Source organism: Puma concolor, chromosome C1, assembly GCF_028749965.1.
Source record: "Puma concolor isolate L17-30 chromosome C1, mPumCon1.1.hap2, whole genome shotgun sequence".
In the NCBI taxonomy this organism is placed as follows: Eukaryota; Metazoa; Chordata; class Mammalia; order Carnivora; family Felidae; genus Puma; species Puma concolor.
This window is the reverse complement of record NC_141674.1, coordinates 71014957-71039330: the sequence shown is the minus strand read 5'-3', so window position 1 is coordinate 71039330 and position 24374 is coordinate 71014957. Positions and strand designations below refer to the sequence as shown.

The 24374-nt window shown below is 37.7% G+C and overlaps 1 protein-coding gene across 6 annotated transcripts in view; it reads left to right on the top strand.

Moving 5' to 3' along the window:
* Nucleotides 1–2707: 2707 nt before the first annotated feature.
* TTLL7 (tubulin tyrosine ligase like 7) overlaps nucleotides 2708–24374 on the top strand; it is a 143552-nt gene continuing 121885 nt past the window's right edge. For 2 of the 6 annotated variants that reach the window (XM_086717406.1, XM_025912128.2), the window contains exon 1: nucleotides 2714–2944. The gene's annotated coding sequence lies outside the window, so the exon portion shown is untranslated. Of the gene's footprint in view, nucleotides 2945–4303; nucleotides 4323–18829; nucleotides 18849–24374 lie in introns of those variants that run through there. The other 4 variants (XR_015254825.1, XM_086717407.1, XM_086717404.1 and 1 more) reach the window with 4 other exon arrangements.

Below are 24374 nucleotides of genomic sequence, written 5' to 3'. Positions count from 1 at the left end.
TTCTGCTAAAGTATATGAGGACCCATGACATTAAGTCCATTTAAAAACTCTTGTTCTTTTCTGGGAAGAACAATAGTGCAAAGTATAATATTGAACAATAGTTTAAGGGTAGTGTAAAGCACAATACAGTGTAAATGATGATGTAAAAATGATTAACAAAAAGGCAGTGGAGAATTTCTCCTCACCTTCACATGACCCAAATCATGCATTTTTTGTTTGTTTTGAAATTGATGTTTCCACGTTAGTTCTGGGGGAAGTACAGCCTCTTCTTTCTGATTCCTACTCCCAACCTCAGGGTGACATCCACCTTAGATACTTAAGTATCTGCAGTTTTCATAAAGAAAGGATAAGTAAACTCACATTCAAGGACCAATCATGGTTATGATAAAGCTTAGTATATGTTTCCCTGAGGCATTCTAGTGGAAAGGCACTAGTCTGATTGCAATGCTTCCTCTGCTGCTCATTATTTATGAGATGTGAACCCAGCATGACAAGCTTTCTGAGCCTAGTCTGTTTAAAAACTAGCAATGATATTGGGGCACCTGTGTGGCTCAGTCGGTTAAGTGTCCAACTTCGGCTTAGGTCACGATCTCATGGTTCCTGATATAAAGCCCCGTGTCTACCTCTGTACTGACAGCTCAGAGCCTGGAGCCTGCTTCAGATTATGTGTCTCCCTCTCTTTGCCCTCCCCTGCTTGCACTCTCTCTCTCAAAAATAAGTAAACATTTAAAAAAAAAAAAAACTACCAACAATATCACCAATTTTACAGGAGTTTTTAGAAGAATAAATGTGGGAATGCAGGCTAGTGCAGCCACTGGAAAACAGTATGGAGGTTCCTCAAAAAACTAAAAATAGAACTACCCTACGACCCAGCAACTGCACTACTAGGTATTTATCCAAGGGATACAGGTATGCTGTTTCGAAGGGGCACATGCACCCCAATGTTTATAGCAGCACCATCAACAATAGCTAAAGTATGCAAAGAGCCCAAATGTCCATCGATGGATGAATGGATAAAGAAGATGTGGTATACACACACACACACACACACACACACACACACACACACTGGAGTATTACTCAGCAATCAAAAAAGAATGAAATTTTGCAACTACGTGGATGGAACTGGAGGGTATTATGCTAAGTGAAATTGGTCAGAGAAAGACTAATATCATATGACTTCACTCATGAGGACTTTAAGAGACAAAACAGATGAACATAAGGGAAGGGAAACAAAAATATAAAAACAGGGAGGGGGAGAAAAACATAAGAGACTCATAAATATGGAGAACAAACAGAGGGTTACAGGAGGGGGTGTGGGAGGGGGGATGGGCTAAATGGGTAAGGGGCACTAAGGAATCTACTCCTGAAATCATTGTTGCACTATATGCTAACTAATTTGGATGTAAAGTAAAATAAATAAATAAATAAATAAAATTAAAAATTAAAAAATAAACATTGAAAACAAAGAAGAATAAATGAATAAAACTGGAAACAGTCTCAGTACAGTGTTTGGTCCATAGTATGTGCTCAGTTTATGTTAAAAGATTATGTTAACTCAAAAACGGACAAATCTTAATCCAGAGAAAATGGCTTTTAACTGTGGAATTTTTATTGGGGGGGATGTATTTTGAGGGTCTTTTTTTTTTTACTCCATTAAATTGCATTTTAAAGGTAGTTGCCAACTCTGTTTTTTTTTGTTTTTTGTTTTTTGTTTTGTTTGTTTGTTTGGTTTGATAAAGAAAACTATACACTTGTCTTAAATTTTACCATGGTCTGAAATGAGTCTGCTTAAGCCTGGTTGTGACCTGGGCAGGGACCAAGGGACCACAAACGGGCTTTCACAGCAGTCTAAGACATGTCCTGGTGGGAACTTCTTTTCCCAGCTCTATGAAGTTCATTTCATTTTAGGATACTATCTCCTCCCCTTTCCCAAGACACATCTTTAAAATGGTGAACAATGAACCTGACATATTTTTGACTTTCTTTAATAATCTTTTATAGAGCTGTTAAAGGGGCTTCCTAAATCCACATTTTTTTTCCAACTGCCGTGGTTCAACATTTGTGGAACCACTGTAAACGATTCAAAACTGTCCCTTATTTTCCTGGATCTACAAATCATCTATCGGATGGGGCCCACTTGATTTTATTTTCTAACTTTCAGGCTGGGCGTGGATACCTTTTAATTCTTTGCTCCACAAAGATGCTTGGGTAAAAGGTCTGAGGAACCCCTTTAAGGACTCGGATGCCCCCTCTGATTTGTGGTAAGACGTCTGGAGTAAGATATGCACCAGGAACTGGCGCCACCGGGCCCCACCGCGGAGCAGAGGGCGGCACGAAGGCAGGGCTCAGGCCAGCGCCCTTTCGCATCCCCCCAGGAGGGGACACCGCCCAGGCGCACCCGTCGCTAGGTCCACTGTTTGCCGCGTTCGAACGGAGCCCTGAGCGGGACCAAGGCAAACCGGGAGGGGGGGGGTGCCCGGAAACTCTAAAGGATTGTGTTCAGTCCACAGCCAGGGAGAGCAGGGGCTCCTGGGTTGTTACCTTCTGCCCCCCACCCCCCAAGCCCTCCCGGCGCTGCTGGGCGGCGGCAGAGTCCCCTCGGTCTTGGTTTCTCCCAACCGTCGCCGGGCCTGGGAGCCCTCCGCGTCCGCCCCTCTCCGCACGTCGCGCACCCCCGGTCGCAGCCCACTAATGGTCTGGCCCGTCGGTAGCCACCACCCCCTTCGGCAGCGACAGCTGCTCCAGCTGCTCCGGGTGGAGCGCCCCAGCCCCGAGCCGTGGCAGCCTAGGGTGGCGGGCCCGCGGAGGGGAGCAGCGGACCACCAGCTCTGGCTGCGGGGTCCGGGGGCGACCGCCCGCGGGGATCCGGGACGCGGGGGAGCCGCAGACGGACCGCCTGCAGCGCGGAGGCGAGGACCGGGGCTGGGCTTTCCTCACCCGGGTGAGTACCTGCTGCTCCGATCCTCCCAGACCCCCTTTCACTGCCCCACCCCACCCCGAGGTCTCGGCCCCCCACCGGGGACGGTCACAGCTCTAGGGACACTGGCTCCCGTGGGAGCAGCCGAGCCGGGAGCTCGTACTGTTAGGGCTAATGATTCAGCAGCATTCGTGCCCCGAGAGAGATTTGGGCAGAATGGGGGAGGGCAGGGGGACGGGGTCAGTTGCTGTGCTCTCACCTCAGTTTCTAGGCTTCAGAGGTGCCACTGGGCGGGCAGGGTCGGGTGGGGTGAACCAGAAAGCTCCCTGCTGGCTTGTTCTGTATTTTGTCCTTTTCCCACAGCATGGTACGAACCTCTGTGAGTGTGCGGTGCAGTCTTCAAAGTGTGTCACATTAGTGTGTTTTTCGCACTTGCGAGTGAAGCAGGGGGCCCTTGTCAGTTTCTTTACTTCTTGCTCCATTAGATGCCTAATTCATGCCTTCGTCCACTCAGTTTTTCTTCGCCTAGCGTTTCCCCGCTAATGTATGAAATAGATGCTGTGTGCAACTTGTCTTGTGTTCAGAGTGGGTTTGATTGGTCTTGGTATAGGAGGAAAAGATTTAAGGGAGGCAGGAAATAATACTTGCAGAGCCTGGACACTTACTTTTAGATAATATTATTTCATTAAATCATCACAACAACCTAGAACCAAAGGTGGAAAGTGAGGAGTCTGGAAGTTAAGTTAGCTCCTCAAGGTCACAGAACAGGAATTTGAATGCAGGTCTCCGTGACTCCAAATCCCATGGATCTTTCACCATAAGGAGGAGTTGTGTGTCCCAGTGTAAGTGTACCTATATATGGTCTATTAGATGTTCAACATAAAATTAATTTTCATGTGAGTAATCTCAAACAATAGCAACAACTTGTAAACTAACTGTGTATGGAATTATTGTTCTTTTAGTATGAAAGAGCATTCTTTGAATTGCATGGAAAAAAACCTATTTTCTTAGAAACCATATGCCAAAAAATAATATCTGGACAACACTGCATAGAAGAGCTAGGTCGTAGCAGGAGATGTTTAACACATATTTGGCAGTGATAAATGGTGGTTGCTCAAATGTTGGAAAAACCAATTAGGAAAGTTAAAAAAAAAAACGGGAAATATTTTTTTTCTTCTTAAACTTTAGAGAAAACATGTGCAATGAGAACAGGTATTTAGTTCATGGGATGTGTGACTGAACTATTTTTGTGGGGTGTGTCATCCCATGATAGGGTGACAGATAAACTCAGACTGATAATGTTATTTGATTCTTTACAGCTGTGATTTGGCATAGTAGGTGATAACTCCATTTTACAGACTAAGGAACTGAAATACAGAGAAGACTCAAGATCATATAGCTAGTGAGTGGTGGAATCTGGACAAGCATTGACTTAGCAAAATGAGTGTTGTAGCAAAATGTAGTTCTGTATAGTGGGAAACTGCATTGATTTATTTTTGCCCTGCCCTTCAGAGTCAACAGTTACAATTGACCTATGTGCTCTTTCTGAAAAAAATAATGGATGCTGGGTTTTGCTTTGTCTATTGCTTGGCCATTTGGTTTGCTTTCACTTACGATTTATGTATTCTCTCTTAAGATATGAAACTCTTGTTGATGTCTCTGGGGGCAGGTTGCTATAGTGCAAATGCTCATTATTCTCTTAGTACTGGAATAATATTTGATGGCAGATAGGAACATAATCATCTTAGTCCATCATGCATAGAGTATTGAACTACTTACATTGGAGAATTATTAATGAGGATATTGATAGACTAAAGCCCACTGCCTAAATAAGGCCATAAAATGGAGACACAAATTTGTATTTGTTGTTCACCCAAGACCTTAAGAGAAGTAGGATCTTGTGATTAGTCTTAAATTTGATTCCTAGGAAGTCATTTCTTTTTGTTCTTTATATGGCTGTAGACTCTATCCTGAACCTTGCTGAGGCATCTTGCAGGCCAATCTGTTTAATTCCCAGGAGGATAGCAGACTTGGTAGGAATAAATAAGCGAAACTACGATCCCACTGCTATTAAAAAAAAGCAAAAGAAAGTACATGTCCTGGTGGTGAAGGGTCAGCGGGAACCTTTTAAAACCGAGGCAACACATTTTATTTAGATAACATCACCGAGTATGAATATAATACCAACCTGGCTTTAGCACTTCATCTTTTCTCTCTCCTCTCTCTCTTCCTGTATGTCTGAATGTTTTGTCAAAGGATTATGGTCTGCAAACCATTCAAATTCTTGACTTCAAGGACCTTAAAGTCTAACTGGGGAGATACTTACTTACACAGGAGTAATTAACAAAATAGTTAGAACTGGTCTAGGACCAGAAAAAGGTGGTGCTATGAATGCTATATCAACACCTTAAGAAGGAGAAATCATAGAGATGGGGGTTCATAAGAGGATCAGGAAACTCTTCATGGATGGAAGTGAATTCAGTCACTCTGCAAGATGGGAAGGGTTTGGATAGGTAAAGAGAAAGCCAGACAAGGAGGTTCAGCTAAGTGCTCATAGACTATTTGGCTACCCAGTGACAAATTGTGAAGAACCTTACATATCAGGCAGGGAAATCCACTCCTCATCTGGTAATCATAGGGAACTAATGTAGGTTACTAAGCTCGCTAGGTTTCTCTTTGGCTAGTCTTGTTCACATTCTCCATATTCCTTGCTCCAAGTGCTCTTCCAGAAAATACTGTATTTCCTGGGTTCTGATATTAAAAAGATCAGTTGTCAACTCAACCCAGAAGGAGTTTTCTATTCAAGTAACATTTTTCCTCTTTCAGAGAAGCTTGCCTTTCAAAAAGCTTTCCCTTTCCATTATAGATTTATGAACAATTTGGAAGCTATAAGAATATGAAAAGGCAAAAAATCACCATGCTTGTACTAACAAAGATAAGCAGTATTAATATTTTGATGTGATTCTGATGTTTCCTCCCCTTCTTTTTTCTGTGCATAGTTTTAATCATGATATATATATTCCTTTTTAAAATATTTTCACTTTACATTTTATAACATTAATTTTCACTTAATTACAACTAGACAGCCAACTTCTAAAATATCTACATAATATTGCATTAGGTAGATGTACCATAATTTCTTAACCATTCCTCAATGTTGCTATATTATTGACGATAATAAGTAATGCTGTGATGAACATCTTTGTTCGTAAGCTCTTTTCTATATTTTAGAAATTGGTTTCTTAGGATAGAGTCTCAGAAATGAAATTCCAGGTTAAAAAGTATGAATTCTTAGTTTAAATTTTTTTTTAAAAATTGAGATATAATTGACATATAACATATTAGTTTCAAGTGTACACCATAATGATTTGATATCATTTGATATTTACATATATTACGATTGATCACCACACTAAGTCTAGTTAATATCTGTCACCACCCAGTCACAGCTTCTTTTCTTGTGATGTGTAGTTTGGCTACTTTATGCAAGTTTTGAAGCTCTATTGGATTCATCATGTTCTCTTTGGACATTACAAATTAAATATAAGATATTGGCATATTATTAATTAATAACAGTCACTCCTGTCTGTGGTTCCTCAGATTATACTTTTTCAGGCAACCTCTTCTTTTGATTGGAGAAACTACTTAAATTATTGGTACTGGGCAAAATAGGTGAAGAGGATTAAGAGGTATAAGCTTCTAGTTATAAGATAAAGAAGTCATAGGGATGAGAAGAAACAACTGAATGTAGTCATAGAGAATATAGTCAATAATATTATAATAATATTGAATGGTGACAGATGATAACTACACTTATTTGGTGTAGTGGTGAGCATTGCCTAATGTATAGCGTTGTTGAATCACTGTGTTGTACACCTGAAACTAATGTAATATTGTATGTCAACTATACTTCAGTTAAAAAAAAAATCTTGGGTAGTGAGAAAGGCAGGCAGAGGGGGCCACTGTGGAGAGATGGCAATAGGTTGGAGAACATGTTTGGTGAGAGCCAGCCAGACGGAGTTGATAGTCAGAGAAGAGAATACATGACTTTCTGGTTTTAGCACTGTGTCTGCAGACCTCGACTCCCTCCCCTTTAGCCTCCCCTCCGGCATCTACCCCACCCTTATCTCTTTCAAACTTCACCTTCTTCTGTCCGCCTGTATCAGGTTTCCAGGTCTCCAACTTCAGTATCCTGGTAATGCGAGGCATATGAACACACTCTTGTACTCTAATTTAGAGAATCCACATAGGTGAGGGAGGGAACTTCAGATCTCCTTCAGGTTCTCAGCAGAAGCCCTGGGTATAAGGTACAAGAGAGTGTAGTGAACATTGATGATTTCTGCCCCTTCCCCATGTACACTGCTAGAGACGGCCTTTGAGATCAGTGTCCAATGAGACACACAGAGAGCATTCCCAGCATTTCCCTTTGGGATTCAGACACTTCCCTTCCCTTGTTGTAACTCTCCACCGAAGGAAATCTCCCTCAAGGAGAGAGACTAACCCCTAACCCCTAACCGCAGCAGTTGTAGGGATGGAGTGACATTACCTCCTCTGCTTTGGCCATCTCTTATTCCCCCAGTCTCTCACCTCTGCTTCCTCTGAGTCCCACCTCCACCTACTTGGAATACCGGAAGCCATTGAGGTGGGGATGTCATTAAGTTTCTCTGAGGACCAATGGAAGGGGAGTCACTGGGATGTGAATATGCTTTGAGGGCACAAGTAGGGAACCTGCACAAGTATGTAACATGTCATCAGTTTTGGGAGATCTGAAAGGAAACAATGAAAACTGAACCATCAACTTTACAAATCCAAAATAGGCACCCTCTTCCCCTTTTTAGGACCTGACAGATGATTTCTGGTGGAAGCCGGGCATTGAGGTACACAGTATTTTGGGAAGAATTTGCCCTGTGCTTAGTTGAGAACTATTATTTAAAACAATTTCCTTGGGGCGCCTGGGTGGCGCAGTCGGTTAAGCGTCCGACTTCAGCCAGGTCACGATCTCGCGGTCTGTGAGTTCGAGCCCCGCGTCAGGCTCTGGGCTGATGGCTCTCGGAGCCTGGAGCCTGCTTCCGATTCTGTGTCTCCCTCTCTCTCTGCCCCTCCCCCGTTCATGCTCTGTCTCTCTCTGTCCCAAAAATAAAAAAAAAAAAAAAAATAAAAAACGTTGAAAAAAAAATTTAAAAAAAACAAAAAACAAAAAAACAATTTCCTTAAACTTTCAGAAAGTGGTAAATTTATTTCCATTCCTCTCAGGCATTATCTGTCAAAGTTGAACTGGGCATAGCCAGCCGTTTCCCTAGGGTTAACTCAAAGTTAAAAAACTTAAATTTAAATAGGCTTGCCTATTTATTCTCCACTACCCTTATTTTTGTTAATTCCCATTTGACATTTATTTGTTAACACACTCCTGCCCATAGTACACATAGTAGTTAACAGAGCCAAGGTGTTGAGATTGTTTAGGCTCTGAGAAGGTGAGTGATAAATCTGTTTTACTCTTTTTTCCTTCACTCTGTACTTGCAAGTGACTGGTTGGCCTATGTTCCTTTGACTCCTTTGAAAGTTTAGAGTTAGGTGGCCAGGTGATCACTGGGTCTTCTCTAAGGCTGACTGAAAGCTCTGTGAGAACTCCTTCCTTTGAAATTGATGATATTCTTGTTCTGCTGGGTGTGCTGAACTGTCCACATTGTTTGGTTTTTTAAAATTGTGTTGTGGCTCCTGAGCTTCCAAACTTCCATGTTATTTTTGTTCCTCTGCTTAGCCATGTGAAATGGAACATTATTTTTGACAAAGGATTCTTTTGAACACTTCCATCTCTTTTACTCACTACTTTGCAAAGCCTGACCTATGTCAGGTCTAGTTCAGCCAGATGGAATTAGCTTATTTTTACGTGAATTCTCCTTTTCCTCCATTAGTGTATTTCTGTGAAATTGACTTCTTAAAGTAAATTCAGCATTTGTAGATTTGGAAGATGGATCAGCAGTAATCCAGGCAGCAGGTTCAAGATTATTTTGAGGTTTTTTTGTTGGATTAGAATTTTAGAGCTGCTTAGATACATCTCTCTTTTAAGGTAGCACTATCTTTCTTTTGTAAGAGGAGTGAACCCACTTGAAACTTATTTGTGTAAAATCTGCTTTAATTGATGTGATCCTAGTACTAGGTTTGACTGATTTTGTGTTATGAATGGTTATATGTGTGGAGTATTGGTAGGAAAACGTGGATTTAATTTACATCATTGCATTCGATGGGAAAATTTTCATGTGTAATTTTGTCGTTATTATTTAAGCTAGTTTTTTCAAGGTACTTAATAAATAAAATCTGTAACCATGTGTGATTCTCATAGTGATTGCTAAAAAATCAGGACAATAATTTTAGCACACATCTCAGTTTATATTTAGAACCAGTCAGTCTGCAGTTACCCAACAAATATGTGCTAGCTACTCTGGAGAGGAACGATAGAAATTGGACACTTTCTATATTCAGCTTAGTTTACATGAAACCAAATGGGGGCATTTTCATTTAGCTTTTAGATTTGATCACATGCAAGATGACAATATGGTATTTAGGTACTTGGCATGTCTCAATCTAGAATATTAAATATTCTTTCCTCCATTTCAACAATATAAAAAATCAAGTGAGAGAAAAAAAACGGGCATAATTTGCATGCACATTCATTAAAATTGGTCTACAGCTGCCCATTTAGATACTGATTTTGACAATAGATGACAATACTGATTTTGACAATAGATGACAATACTGAGATACTGATTTTGACAATAGATTTTGACAATAGCATTTACTATTATATGTAAATAAAAGGATAATCTTTATTCATTTAATGGATAGTTTTAATGGTTTTACTTTTAGGGTATTTGAGGAAAAAAAATAGCTTGTCAAATTCATTGAATACTTTTTAAAATCTCTGACATCTACATTTACTCCATGTCAGCATCCCCTTTGGTCAGCAAACACATTTCAACCCATTATTTTTGGTAAGTTGAAACAAGTTATTTCTGGAACTTGCTACAAAAGGATACTAGATGTCTTAAATATTAAGGAAAGCTTGATGTGCAGGCGAGGGGGATCAGTGCTTAAAATCAAATGAACTGTATGCATGTAGAAAAGCTTTTTCACTTGTCAAAACTCAGTGCCAAATGAGTATTTTGGGAAGAAAGAAAAGTTTACTGCTCCATATGTGAGGGGGCTGTCATTTCAGAATAGAAGGCATTTTGTCTTTTAAAAATTTATCTTGGGTATAGAATATGTGAGAGCTATTTTCTTCCTTAACTAAGGAATTAAAAGTTAAATGTTCTTCATTAGTTATAGTAGGGCATACTTACTTCAATAACATGCTTGAGAGTGTGTTTGTGAATTTTGTTTTTAGTATCCATAAGGAACCAGAATAACTATAAATATGAAGTAAGGTTCCTAAAGTTAGCTTCTACTGGGAATAAAATTAAGCAAATATACTTAGCAATATCTATGAATATATGTATTTAGATGTCCAAATAAAATTACCTAATGGTCCAAGGGTTTTCCTGTCTTTAATATGACTGTACATATTATGGTGGTATGAGAGCGATTATCATGCTTTCTAGAAGAAAAAAGTAGTAACTTTTTCTTTCAGAGCAGTATGAAAATATTGTGATTTATTTAATTATTTGGGTTCTTTCTAACATTTTGTAAGTATTCCACAAATGCAACTTTTCCTTCCACTTAATATTTGGTATTATTTTTATATAATTTTTTATTGTGATTAAAAATTCATGACAAAATTTACCATGTTAACCATTTTTAAGCATACAGTTGGTAGTGTTAAATATATTTACATTGTTGTGAAACAGATCTTCAGAAATTTCTCATCTCACAAATCTGAAATTCTGAACTAATTAAATAACAATTCCTTTTCCCCCTTCTCCAAGCCCTTGGTAGCCACCCTTTTATTTTCTATTTCTATGAATTTTACTACTTTAGATACCTTAGATAAATGGAATCATGTAGTATTTGTCTTTTTGTGATTTATTTCTTTCACTTAATGTCCTAAAGCTTCATTCATTTTGTAGCATATGTGAGGATCACCCTCCTTTTTAAAGCCTAATAATATTCCATTGTATATGTAAACCACATTTTGTTTATCCATTCACCTGTGAATGGACATTTGGGTTGCTTTCACTTCTTCACTACTGAAAATAACATAGCTGTGCAAATATCTCTCTGAGACCCTGCTTTCAATTATTTTAGATACGTACCCAGAAGTGCTATTGCTGCATCACATGGTAGTTCTGTTTTTAATTTTGATGGAAACTTTCATCTGTTTTCCATAGTAGTTGCACTATTCTACATTCCCAATAGTGTGTAAGGGTTCTAATTTCTCCACACCCTCACCGACACCAGTTATTGATTGATTGATTACTTGATCCATTGTAGCCATCCCAGTAGGTATGAAGTGATATCTCATTGTGGTTTTGATTTGCATTTCTCTGGTGGTTAGTGCTGTTGACGTCTTTTCATGTGCCTGTTGTCTGTCCGTACACCATCTTTGGAGAAATGTCTGTTTAGGTCCTTGGCCCATTTTTTAATGGGTTATGTGATTTTTTTGTTTTTGAGTTGTTGGAATTCTTTACATATTCTGGATATTAACCCCTTATTGGGTATATGATTTTCTCCTACTCCATAGGTTGTCTTCATCATATTAATCATGTCCTTTGATTTACAGAAGATTTTTGTTTAATGTAGTCCCATTTGTCTATTTTTGCTTTTGTTTTTTATACAGCATTGATTACTTTGAGCAGTTTAAAAGTGCATTGACAGGGGCGCCTGGGTGGTTCAGTCAGTTAAATGACTTAATTTCGGCTCAGGTCATGATCTTACAGTTTGTGAGATCAAGCCCTGTGTAGGGCTCTATGGTTATAGTGCGGAGGCTGCTTGGGATTCTCTGCCCCCATGTGCGTGCGCACACTCTCTCTCCCATTCTCTCTCAAAATAAATACATGAACTTAAAATAAAGTATATTGACAGAATTATTTCAAGTTGCTGTTTATTAATTCTTTCCCACCTTATTCTTTAAAGTCCACATGATTATTTTTGAGACCTTATGTGATGATGACTAGTGTAATTATTTAACAAATTAAACCGAATTTTGATAGGAGTCCCTTTTTTTTTTTTTTTTTTTTTAAATTTTTTTTTTTTTTTTTCAACGTTTATTTATTTTTGGGACAGAGAGAGACAGAGCATGAATGGGGGAGGGGCAGAGAGAGAGGGAGACACAGAATCGGAAACAGGCTCCAGGCTCTGAGCCATCAGCCCAGAGCCCGACGCGGGGCTCGAACTCACGGACCGCGAGATCGTGACCTGGCTGAAGTCGGACGCTTAACCGACTGCGCCACCCAGGCGCCCCAGGAGTCCCTTTTAAAAATATCCAGTGTAGTATTTATTTGCTATAATTTACCATGTGTTAATAGGAATTGTCTTAAACTTATGTATCAATTTAGGGAGAATTAACATCTTTACCGTGTTGATTTTTCCAGTCTGTAAACATGGAATGTCTTCACAATTTAGGTTTTCATTGGTTTATTAGCAATTTATAATTTTCATTATATAGATATTACCAATGTTTTGTTAGACTTATACCTAATTACATCATTTTATTTGGAGTGTCTGTAAATGATATTCATTTAAAATGTGTTCGCATTACTTTGTTATCAATATCTAGAAATGTAGTTGGTTTTTGTGGGTTGATCTTGTATCCTGAAATTTTACTGAACTCACATTTTGGATCTAGGATTGTAGGTCCTTTGAGAGTTATTTATTTGTTTATTTTATCATCTGCAAACCACGACAGTTTTCTTTCTTTCTTTCCAATATGTTAAGGTTAAAATAAATCTTTAATTTTTTTTTTTTTGCCTTATTTCAAGAGCTAGAACTTCTCGTATTGTGCCAAATAAGAATGTTGAGAGTAGACATTCTTGCTTTGTTCCCAATATTAAAGGAAAATTATTCAGTCTTGTACTATTAAGTATGATGCTAGCTATAGGTTTTTTGTAGATGTATTTTATTAGGTTGAGAAAGTTTCCCTTCTGTTTCTAGTGTGCTGAAACTTTTTATCCTGATATTGGATATTGAATTACATCAAATGTTTTTTCTGCATTAATTGATATGCACATATGATTTTTTTTCCTTAGCCTATTGGTATGGTAGATTACATTGATTAATTTTTAAATAGTGCATGAGCCTTGCATACATGGAAGAAATCCTGTTGGGTCATATATACACATGACACACACACATACACACACACACACATTGTTGCATACAATTTGCTAAAATTTTATTAAAGATTTTTGCATTTAACTTCATGAGAGATGTTGGTTTATAGTTTCCCTTTTGTTGTGCTTTCTTTATTTGGTTCTGGTTGTTAGAATACTACTAGCCTCATGTGGCACTAAGAAACTACAGTTTGTTGAGTTTGGATGTTGTATCAAATTCAAATATCCATAATTAACTGAGGAGACTATTAAAATACTTCTTTCTCCTACTACATATCTCTATGAGGCCATATACTTCAACCAAAACAGACTCTCATAATGAATGCAGAAGCAGATATGAGAATCTCAGCTCTGTGAAGAGGATATCACAAAGATTTTAAAAAGTACAAAACACCACTCATTTCTTTTTTTTGAAAAAATTATAGTTATTTTAAAGTAAGATCTGGGGGTGCCTGGGTGGCGCAGTCGGTTAAGCGTCCGACTTCAGCCAGGTCACGATCTCGCGGTCCGTGAGTTCGAGCCCCGTGTCGGGCTCTGGGCTGATGGCTCAGAGCCTGGAGCCTGTTTCCGATTCTGTGTCTCCCTCTGTCTCTGCCCCTCCCCCGTTCATGCTCTGTCTCTCTCTGTCCCAAAAATAAATAAACGTTGAAAAAAAAATTAAAAAAAAAAATAAATTAAGATCTGTTTTTGTTAACCCATAATGGTTTTAAACATCTATCAATTTTAGTTTCTTATAGGGTCAATATTAATAGGTATAACCAAAATCAAAGTCAACAAAATTAAAAACTGTAAAGGGTTCCAACACCAAAAAAAAATTGAGGACCAGTACTAAGACAACCAAGGCAAGGAGAAAAGTGAAGCCACAAGTGTGGGCGTGTGCGTCTCACAATTCGGCACGGGGTTAACCAACTTGTTCCATGTGCGCGTTTTCCTTTTTTCTCCACTAATACTTTTATTTCACAAAAGACGCTTTTTCCTCCACACCTTCTCACCAATATGTACTCCTCTCTCTTAGAATAAATATGGTAAAAAGGCCACGAGAACCCTACAATACAGTCTTTACAAAATGAAATCCCTTAAAATTATCCCCACTCTAACATTAATAAATCCACATATGTTTATGTAACTATATTTTAAGTTATAAGTTATAATAAAATAGAATAACAATATTACTTCAGCGATTGCTTATGCAAGGATGAAGTAATTTAGAATGTTTTGTCAAGAATTGACTCAAAGATGTTACAAGAAACATTTCAACTACTGTCCTTTGATTTTGATTATTATAAACGGCTTTTCTTTTGTACTTCACTACTTTTTAAAGTATAATTTATATATAGTAAAATGTACAACTTGGCGAATTTTTACAAGATTTTGGTAAATGCCATTTGAAGGTACATAGTTTGTAATAGGATGTACATGTAAGATGAGATGAAAAAGAATCTGAGAATATCGGTGAAGAAAAAAGTGACATGAAATGAGCTAGGGGAAACATTAGCTCACAAAATCCTGAAATCCGGTATGTTTATTAGAACTGGGCACACATTTAATTCCAAAATTTCTTTTTTTTTTAAATTTTTTTTTTTTTCAACATTTATTTATTTTTGGGACAGAGAGAGACAGAGCATGAACGGGGGAGGGGCAGAGAGAGAGGGAGACACAGAATCGGAAACAGGCTCCAGGCTCTGAGCCATCAGCCCAGAGCCCGACGCTGGGCTCGAACTCACAGACCGCGAGATCGTGACCTGGCTGAAGTCGGACGCTTAACCGACTGCGCCACCCAGGCGCCCTTCCAAAATTTCTAACTTCCAGGCAAAGAGGAAAACATGAAAGATTTAATGATTGAAAAGCTCATTTATGAGAGGAGCAGACCAATTGCCTAAGAGGAGCAAAGTTTTTCCTGTCTAGAATCCAGAATGAAGTTTCTGCTCTCTCTCTCTCTCTCTCTCTCTTTCTCTCTCTCTCTCTCTCTCTATATATATATATTTTAAAGTGGATTCAGTATAGCATAATGCAAAATGTCCTCAACAGCCTTACACTGAAAGTCAGCAGGATTCTTTGGACTATTATGTCCTTCATCTAGGCCCATTGTGTGGCTCTGTGTCTCTGGGAGAAATAACCTTGCAAGACCTGATTATTTTCTTCTCTAATATGAGAATAACATCTACCTTGAGAGCATTGTGATGTAGGTAAAGATTGTATGTGCTCAATGAACTTCCTAAAGAAGTTCTGTTAGGGTGGCCGTGACCAGCAGTGTGGTGTGGCCAGGCACACAACTCTGACAATCTGGCTTAATCTAGGGAATGGCCATTACAGTGGCTCAAAGAATGAAGGTTCTTCCATATCTTTTCAGAATTCCTTCATACATACCATTTTTCTTAGCTGAGATTTTGAGGGGTAATGCATTTGAGGTTTTATTCCCTCAAATTATTTGTTTTTGGCCAAAGAATGCCATGATTTGGGAGCCTGCTGGGCTGAGTGATGGGTGTTTACCTAATATATGGTACCTAAACAGAAGGCCATGCAGCCCTGCACTGAAGTAGATGAAAGGAATGACTCTAGACTAGTTTTAAAACTTCCTCCAAAGTTAATTTGACATTTGTTCCAACACACACAAGTGGGTGATGGAAGTCGCAAACTTGTGACATGGAATTTGGCTCCAAATGCCCGTCTAAGCACAGCCTTCTGTACACATAAAAGAGGTTCAACTACCACTTCCACCTCTCTTACAGAGAAATGTTAATTTTTTTTTGTTCCTCAGACCAAAATATTTTGTCTAGAGTGTATTTTAAACCACCAGTCAAATCTCTATTGAGGGAGGCTGAAACCAAATGGTTGGGGTTTGGTAAATTCTCAGTTAGTAGAAGTTGAATTAGGCCCTAGACTTTATGAACAGAGCAGTAGAATTAGTTTGTAGTAAGTGTGCAAGCATTCCAGAAGGTTAGTTTGCTTCCTTAGTGGTCTTTTAAAGGCAACTCTCGGGGCGCCTGGGTGGCGCAGTCGGTTAAGCGTCCGATTTCAGCCAGGTCACGATCTCGCGGTCCGTGAGTTCGAGCCCTGCGTCAGGCTCTGGGCGGATGGCTCAGAGCCTGGAGCCTGTTTCCGGTTCTGTGTCTCCCTCTCTCTCTGCCCCTCCCCCGTTCATGCTCTGTCTCTCTCTGTCCCAAAAATAAATAAACGTTGAAAAAAAAAATAATTTAAAGGCAACTCTCAGAACAACATAATAGGTGTTTGATTTTTTAAAATCTTCTGAATCTTTGCTAGAGTAGAATTTTCTGTGAGTAGTAATCCCCTGAGAATGCCTTAAGCCTACAATCTGTATATATTTTCCACATCATTAAAAGCCTTTTGGGGCTACCCACAGAGGACTAACTCAGATTCACTGCCATGTCTGCAGGCTGCTGAGGGTACAGCACGTTCTCCTCTCTGCTTCCTGGGGCTTACAAGATAATGAAGGGCCCAGATCTTTCTTGTCAACACTAATTTAGTAGGAAAGTCATGGTCTTAAGTTCAGAGCCAATTAGGTACTTTTAATATGTGTTGAACTAACAAATGAATTTAGAATCAAGTTTATATCCTAGGCCCCATAACTGTTTTGAAATTATAAGCAACTAATTTGATAATAACATAGCTAAATGTCTTTCATATTAGAAATTTCCATTTTCATCATTGCCAGACTAGAATTTCTGGGTTTAAATGAATAATCATTTATTTATAATATAAATAATATAATGTAGTCTTACTAATTATGTAATTATTAATTATTAACAACTAATTACTAATATATACTGTTATATATTATAATACAATAAATTTTAATTCTCACTTACTACTTCTGCAAATATGAAAACAGCTCTTGCTTTATTGGAATGCCTTCTGGTATACTCTTGATTTAAACTGATCCTTAAGGGGCGCCTGGGTGGCTCAGTCGATTAAACATCCGACTTCGGCTCAGGTCATGACCTCACGTTTCATGAGTTCGAGTTCCGCATCAGGCTCTGCACTGACAGCTCAGAGCCTGGAGCCTACTTCAGATTCTGTGTCTCCGTCTCTCTCTGCCCGTCCCATGCCCTGTCTCTCTCTGTCTCTCAAAAATAAATAAATGTTAAAAAAAAATTTAAAGTCCTCAAAAAATGGGTTATAAAATGAATTACAAAAGTCAATTGCCAAGAAGTTTTGCAAGATTGAAAGATTAGATTTGTGCTAATTATTTATTAATCTTGCTTTCATCATCATATTTGTAGTGTCTCATAGGAAAGCTAGATGAGTGCTTGATTTTTGGCAAAGAGCATTTCTTCTCTATAATATGTAAAATCTCCAATATACCATTTTAGAGGGTGATTAAAAGGGACAACCAAGAGGGACACCTACCTTCCTTCCTTCCTTCCTTCCTTCCTTCCTTCCTTCCTTCCTTCCTTCCTTCCTTCCTTCCTTCCTTCTTCTCTCTCCCTTTCTTTCCCTCCCTCCCTCGCTCCCTCTGTCCCTTCCTTCCTTCCTCCCTCCCTTTCTTTGTGACTATAATTTATGTGTCTCATTTGAGTTTTGGATGTGGTTCTGGTTTAGGGTCCCTTTGTTAGGTTGCATCCTTTAATTTCTCTGAGGAGCCAGCTAAATGGACTGGGAAGCTGAGAAAGAAAGCTTCTTTGGTTCATATAGCACCCTCCCCCCCTTCCCACCAGCACATTTGTAACTCAATCTTCCTTTCTGACTAGTGTTCACATCATTTTTATCCTGATGGTCTGCTTATGCAGTTTGCCTCATATTCCATAATAGATGAAGGGTTATTATTTTAACCCTATGATGTTTAAGTATATATTTGGTGGGTGAGATAAATATTATATGAAATCTAATGCACTAAAATGAAGAAATAAAAATTATTTTGTTATAGGCTTCCTAGAGGGAGTTATATTTAAAGTACAAACCTCGGGGCCCCTGGGTGGCCCAGTCGGTTAAGCTTCTGACTTCGGCTGGGGTCATCATCTCTTGGTTCATGAGTTCAAGCCCTGCATTGGGCTCTGTGCTGACAGTTCAGAGCCTGGAGCCTGCTTCAGATTCCGTGTCTCCCTCTCTCTCTTCCCCTCCCCTGCTCATGCTCTCTCTCTCTCTCTCTGTCTCTCTCTCTCTCAAAAATAAATAAACATCAAAGAAAAATTTTTTAAAAAGTACAAACAAATATTTAGTGTAGAATAGGTGAAATAGTCACATAACTCTTGTTAGTGGAATTAAATGAATAAGGAAAACATCGTTGTATCCTAAAAACATACCTAAGCTGTCCAATCTTAGGGGCACAGTATGACTTTGGAAATTATTACTCTGTACCGCCCCCCACGCCTTTTTTTTTTTTTTTTTGACCTCCAAAGCACCACATTTGAATTAAGATTCAAATGTAGCAAGCTGTAAGCTATGTCTACTTACAGTTCTTCTGTTTATGCTCCAAGAGGAAATTCTTGGCTTATGACCAATTCTTTACCCTCTTTGGACATCATCAGAACTGTGGATGCTGCAGCCTTTTCTTCCTGAGATAAATCAGCGATGCTGTCTGGCAGTCAGCTCCAGCCATGGCTGGCTTTTGACTCTAATAGTTGGGCCCATAATGTTACATGAAGATGCATAATGTAGAAGATCGCTGAGCCACTTGATTTGGGCCAAAAATTTGAAACAAAGAAATGGTATGTGGTTTTCTTTTTCACATTTTAAGATTGCATAAATTTATAACTACAAAATTTGAAGGCTAACTTTGCAGAAAGACTGGCAGAATTTTTTAAATGAGATCCTGAGGCAGAATGGATTCCTGAAATAGATTTTTATGGAGTATGCTCTCTGGCATTCTTCCAATTTTAATTTTCATTTCTATCTTCTTATCATTTTAAATTACTTTCTTCTAATGCTAAATAAACTTTAGTTCTAGTTTATTTAAATTTATTTGTTGTTTCCATACTACCTGGTACTTACTAGATCTAGCGAATGGTATCTGTTAAATGTCTTGATTATTCAGATTACTGTGATAATATTCGACTTTTGGCTGGTCAGAAATATAAAATATTAAAACCATATTTTTGTGTACTTGTATACATATATTTACATATTTTACATATTATATATATTTTTAAAATACTTTTTTGAATAATTACATGGTTCCAATATTTCAATAAAGAAATGGGAAAGACCTGAGAAAATGCCTTTATTTAGATGAACATAGATGATAAAAAGACTACGATGGAGTTCAGAAGTTAAGATCAAGAGACAGTAAATGGTTTTTTGTTTCCTTTGGATTGGCATTTGAGTAAAAATGTTTTTTCCCTATTACCATTCATAAAATGGAAACGAACCACAACTTATTTAGGGTATTTTATTTGGTGAGTGTTCAATAAATCTATTTTCATATCATTTCATTTTATTGCAAGTATAGAAACAGGAATTAGAGAAGGCGATTTAATATTAAAATAGGTAAGAGAGTAGACTGGTATAAACCATGTAAGCTAATCCATTAGAGTCAGTTTCAAAGTTTGTCCTCCTTCTTTTTTGATGTAGGCTTTGGCAGACAAGAATATCATCTAGACCAGGTGTGGATAAACCAGATATTAAAGTATCTCTGATGCTAATTTGTGATTATTCAGAAAGAAAATTAAGATTCATTCTTAGTTCTGTATCTCCAAAATTTCACGAGTAAAATAATAGATAGCTGCTGTCCCTAACTGTAAAAAGTATTAAGCTTCACTATGTATCAGGCTCTGTGTTCATATTTCTGAGAATGAGAGACACTGCCCTTTCCAACAAAGAACTTTAAATCAAATACTTTAAAAATATGATACAGTGTGGTAGATGTTGTAACAGTGGTGACGCGCCAAAGAACCATTAATTCCATTTAGGAGATAGAAGGCAAAGAGGGACAACTAAGCTGTATTTGAATGCTGGGTAGTGAAGGAAGATGTTCTAGGATTAAAGAACAACATAAGTAAATGGACGCAAATCAGAAAATGAATAACTATTTCAGGATTGTATTTTTATCCTGTAATTTTATCCCTACCTACAATAACTTTCAAACATATTTGGCTGCAACTCATGGTAAGAAATACCGTTTACTACTTGCCATAGCATACACACACGCGCGCACACACACACACACACACACACACACAGATAGAAATAAAAGTTTCTAGACTCAGTACTTACAGTTAATACTATTGCATGCAATGCAATCTGGCACTGTTATATTTTTATCTCTTCTGTTATTTCATTTAAAAATGCTTACTGAGGGGCACCTGCGTGGCTCAGTCGGTTTAGCATCCGACTTCAGCTCAGGTCATGATCTCACAGCTCATGAGTTCAAGTCCCGCGTTGGGCTCTGTGCTGACAGCTTGGAGTCTGGAGCCTGCTTCAGATTCTGTGTCTTCATCTCTCTCTGCCCCTCCCCTGCTCATGCTTTGTTTTCTCTCTTTCTCTCTCCCTGTAAAATAGATAAACATTAAAAAAATTTTAAAAAACTGCTTACTGAATGTCACTGAATTGATTTCATGAGCCTCTGTGGGTCAAGGTTCATTTTTGAAAGCAAAATAAAAACAAATACCAAAGCTCAGAATTCATGGGAGGCCCTTTCAATACCAATATGCAGATTTGCAAAGGAACTATTTGACTTTTTTCTCAGCAGAGTTTGAAAATTGTAAGAAACAGACTGATGGCTTTGGGATATTTGCAGTTCAGAAGGCAACATGGTATTGTGCAAAGAAAGGTTTTGAGAGTTGAACAGTTCTCTCCAAGTCTTTGGCAAGTTACTGACTGTATCTCTCTGAGTCTCAGTTTTCTGTTCTATAAAATGGAATTAGTAAAGTAATCCATAAGGACTAAATGAAATAACGTATCTCTTTAAACAGCAGTTGGAGTGCCTGGGTGGCTCAATCGGTTAAGTGTTTGACTTTGGCTCAGGTCATAATCTCGCGGTTTGTGAGTTCAAGCCCTGCGTTGGGCTCTGTGCTGACAGCTCGGAGCCTGGAGCCTGCTTCAGATTCTGTGTCTCCCTCTCTCTCTGCCCTTCCCCTGCTCATAGTCTGTCTCTCTCTCTCAAAAATAAATAAACAGTAATAACAGCAGTTGTCAAATTTGGCTGTACATTTAAATCACATGGGAGATTTAACAAATTTCTATGCCCAGGTTGCATCCTAAACCAATTAAATTGGAACGTTTGTGGCTGGGACCCATGCATCAGTATTTGTTTTTCTCTTTTGAAACTTAATGCTCTTTGAATAGCAGCTTTCCAAATACACTCCCTCCAGGTCTTGGCAGCTACCATTTTATTTTGTGTTTCTACTTGTCTGACTTTTTTAGATACTTCATAAAAATGGCACTGTGCAATATTTTTACTTCTGTGACTGGATTATTTCATGTAACATGATGTCCTCAAAGTTCATTCGTATTGACATATATAGCAGGATTTTTATCTTTTTTAAAGCTGAATAATATTCCATTGTATGTATGCACCACATTCTTTTTGTCTGCTCATCCACTGATGGACATATAGGTTGTTTCCACATCTTGGCTATTGTGAATCATGCTGCAATGAACATGGGAGTGCATGTATCTCTTTGTAACCTTGATTTATTTTAATTTTTAAAATTTTAATTGCAGTTAATTAACGTATAGTATACCCAGAAGTGGGATTGCTGGATCATGGGGTAGTTCTTTTTTTAACTTTTTGAGGAACCTGCCTACTGTTTTTCCCAGTGGCTATACCATTTTATATGCCCCTAACAGCATGCAAGAATTCCAGCTTCTCATCCTCATCAACATTGGCTATCCTTTGGTTTTTCTTTTTTTGATAGTAGCCATTCTGATGCGTGTGAGATGATATTTCTTTGTGGCTTTCATTTGCATTTCTCTGATAATTAGTGATGTTGAGCAACTTTTCATATACCTGTTGGCCATTTGCACATTCTTTGGAGAAATGCCTATTCAACTCCTTTGCTCATTTTTAAATCGTTTGTTTGTTTGTTTGTTGCTTTTGAGTTGAAGGAGTTTCTTATATATTTGGATAATAAACCCTTATTAGATACATGGTTTGCAAATATTTTCTCTCATCCAGTAGGTTGTCTTTTCACTTTTTTTTTTTTTTGATTGTTTCATTTGCTGTGCAAAAGCTTTTTACTTTGATGGAGTCCCACTTGTCTATCTTTGCTTTGGTTGCCTGTGCTGTTGGTGTCATATCCAAGAAATTATTGCCAAGACTGCTGTCATGAAGAATTTCCCCTCTGTTTTCTTTTAGGAATTTTACAGTTTCAGGTCTTACATTTAAGTCTTTAACCCATCTTGAGTTGATTTTTAATGTATTGTGTAAGATAAGCGTCCAATTTCATTCTTTTACACGTGGCTATCTAGTTTTCCCAACACTATTTGTTGAAGAGACTATCCCTTCCCATCGTTTATTCTTGGAACTCTTGTTGAAGATAAGTTTGCTGTATTTACATGGCTTTGTTTCTGGATTTTCTATTGTTCTATTGGTTTATATGTCCATCTTTATACCAATATCATACTGTTTTAATTACTATTAAGTTTGTAATGTCTTTTGAAGTCAGGAGGTGTGGTGTCTTCAGGTTTCTTGTTCTTTCTCAAAATTGTTTTGGTTTTTTGGGGTCCTTTATAATTTCATATGCATTTTAGGATTGATTTTTCTATTTCTGAAAAAAAGGTGACTTTGGGATTTTGATAGGGATTGCACTGAATCTGTAAATAATTTTGGGTTGTATGGACATTTTAACTGTATTAATTCTTCCAGTGTATAAACATGGGATTCTTTCCATTTGTTTGTGTCTTCTTTAATTTCTTTCCTCAACGTTTTATAGTTTTCGGTCTTTCACATCTCAGTTAAGTTTATTCCTGAGTATTTTACAGGCATTGATATTTTCTAAAACTCCTCTGGTGCAGCCTATGTTGAAATGCCTCACTGTGAAGGCTATATAATGCAATGTGTGGAACACAGAAACCATTTGGATCATGTCTGGTTTCCTTGGTGAATAATATCAACAATTATGAATAGCTAACTTTTTTTGTGGTGCCTACTATGTTTTAGGCAATGTGCTAACAAACACATTTCGTATCATGTAGAAAACACTGTGTTTTGTTTTTGTTACTGTTCTGCCAAATAATAGATTACCATATGGCTGACACAAAAAGGGAGAGCACTGCTTATTAGAGAGGAAATGGCTACTTTTATCAGGAACTTAGTTACCCACATAATTATTTCAATGAGTTATGGAGTTAGCTTCCATTGAACAGCCTCAATAATATAGATTGAATACTTTAAAATCATTTTAGATTAAAGTTTAAACTTTACAGAGTGATTTACAGGGCAGATAGAACAAATTAATTTGTTACAGATAAATAATACCTCAAATATGTAACAATCCTAATTTTAGCAGAAGTATATTGACATTACATAGTGTATTGTATCTGGTATATATTTTCTAGATTGTACAAAGAAGTGAGTATTAACCTACAAATGCTTCTGCCATGTTGTTATACACTTGACACCCAAATCTGTTAGGCTTAATGTCATGATGACAAGAACATTTTTTTATGTGTTTATTAGCAAGAACTATATTTTCCATTGTATGAAGTAGGTATATTTAGTAATTTTCTGTTGTTTGTTTTGATTTTGGTCTTAGAAAGCTTATTTATTTTACAATATTATTTTTCTATAGTAACTGCTTTAAAAAGAACATGTTAATTATTTATTTCAAATATATAACTTATTCATTTTTTTTCATCTAAATAAAAATTAACTCATTCTTATTGTAATCTTTAGTTTGCTTTTTTTTTTAAGATTTTATTTTTTAAGTAATCTCTACACCCAATGTGGGGCTCGAACTCACAACCCTGAGATCAAGGGTCACATGGTCCCCCAACTGAGCCAGCTGGTTTTCAATAACAGCTTTTATAATGGTGGCTGAGAAGGCATTCTTTTAAAACCTGTATTTGTAAAATCAAGGGGGATAAAAAAAGAAACCATTCTTTTTTCATGGATGTATGTGTTCTTTACATTTAGTATATTTTCAGATAACAACAACAAACCATTTCCTCTGTCTAGTAAATAGATTTGTAAATTGCTACATCAGCTTTGCTTAGATGAAATGCAGGCTTATTTTACCTTTTCCTTTGTGTATTTTCTTTCAACCTATTAATTATTAAATCATTTGTAGGATACC